Raw genomic sequence first — 1890 nt, forward strand, 5'->3', positions numbered from 1 at the left:
TAAAATCAAACATTTCAACACTATACAATCTGAAGATACACTAATTTGATGCTTATATGCTGAGGAATGATGGTAGGAAAATAATAAAAGTCTTTATTTTCCATAATTTAACTATTATGTTTGTATGAGAGGAGAAAACTTTGTAAGTACAGTAGAAACACTGCAGTTCATAATATACAATAGTCTCGAATCTGAGCAGAGATGTTTCTAGCAACGTCCGTTGGCATTTCATGGTGTGACAGCATGTTCAGTGCAAAGTACACATGTTATGTGTTCAGAACCAAGGCTGAACTGAAGTTGCATGATGCAGCACGTGAAGGTGCTGCCAGAATCACCTTAGATTCATTAGGCATTTAATTCTGAATTAATTTTTAGTCGTTTCTCATTCTGAACGAAACTCCCATATTCAGTTACCTGGGGTCATGACCCCAGTTTAAGAAGCACTGTGATAGACCAATACTTCAAAATACTTTAAAACAACAACAATAACACAATAAATAAACTTGTAAACATAAGATTTCTTCTTTAGGAAAATTTTCAGCTAGAGTAGGTATTTCTTGTTGTGTTAAAATGAAGCTTTCATATGAAGTTTACTTTTTCCATGAAAATAAGTAGAAAATTGTGCTATTTCAAATAAGACTGTGCTGAAAGCATAGTTTTTTAAACCTAATTCCAGTAAATAGCTTTTACTTCTGAATCTAGTGAAGGCTGGGCACAGAATTCAGTTCTGGCTAATATCAAAAGTAGGCTCCTTGGGTTAGAGCTGTCTTTATTTGGAGAATTTGTAACGTTTGATCTTGCTGATCCTGTACAAGGATTTGAAGTTTTATGATGCAAGATCATTTAAGGCACTTGGCAAGATGTGTTCTGATGTGCCCCTGGGCAATATGTTATTTGCTTCTAAACTTTTCTCCAAGCATGTGATTTTGAACCATCTCTGTATTGTTCTCCATTCTATTTTCAAGCAATTCTTCAAGTTTCTTCTTAAGCTTGTGATCTATTTATCCAGTTGAATTATCCCCCCATCCCCCCTTTTTTTTCCCTCTGTGGGGCTTCTAAAGGCATGGCTGGTTAAAGTAGAACTTGCTAACAGCTAACAATGGCTTTTGCATTGAATGGTCCTGTTGGGATGCAAGGGTTTTTCTTAGGAAGATTTCTTCAGTTGGGTTTCATTGGTTTTAGATGAGTACAGAAATAAAAATGTTGGTACAGTATCCATTTTAAGTCGGCATGTTTCTCCTGTTAGGTCAAAACACGAAGCTTCAAAGTGTTTTGAGCAAGGAAAAGTTGTTTCCCTGGCACAAAATTTTTCCACTCTAATCTGACGAACCCATTCCTTTCTTATTTGAGTGTCTAAGAGAAATAGAAGTTGACATTGATGTCCTTGTTGTAGTTTGAGGCTCAGTTGGTCGGCACCTTTCTGACTCCCCTCATCCTACCAAGGAGGAGCCAGGTCAGGGCCCGGATGGAAGCTGGTACCTTGGAGGGGTAGGGAAAGGGGAGAGAGGTTCCTACTCAACCTAGACTTTCTTTGCCTTTGATAAGACAGCACCTCGAGCTGCAGGGCTGACAGTCCAGGTTCCCACTGCCCTTGTTCTCCTGCACCAACATGGTGGCACCATTTCTCCACATCCAGATCACCCCCCTCTTCGCTGCTCTCCCCGCCTTCACTCCCACTTTCTTTCCTTACAGGATAAAGTACCCCCAAAGTGACGCAAGAGCAGCAGACTGATTGAGGGAAGGGAGAGAGAATCTTCCTCTGTGGACACATCCAACAGGAACCTAACCAGGGTCTACAGGGTGTTTGGGAGGGTGTCGGGAAGAGAGCAAATAACCCAGAAGCTAGTCATCATTTTTTACAGCACAATAGTATTCCATTACATTCATATA

At 39.9% G+C, this 1890-nt stretch overlaps 1 pseudogene; it reads right to left on the minus strand.

Annotated features, from left to right (window-relative positions):
- Positions 1-737: 737 nt before the first annotated feature.
- On the minus strand, positions 738-1611 carry LOC140518457 (THAP domain-containing protein 2 pseudogene; annotated as a pseudogene).
- Between the last annotated feature and the right edge of the window lie 279 nt (positions 1612-1890).

This window comes from Notamacropus eugenii, chromosome 1, assembly GCF_028372415.1.
Source record: "Notamacropus eugenii isolate mMacEug1 chromosome 1, mMacEug1.pri_v2, whole genome shotgun sequence".
In the NCBI taxonomy this organism is placed as follows: domain Eukaryota; kingdom Metazoa; phylum Chordata; class Mammalia; order Diprotodontia; family Macropodidae; genus Notamacropus; species Notamacropus eugenii.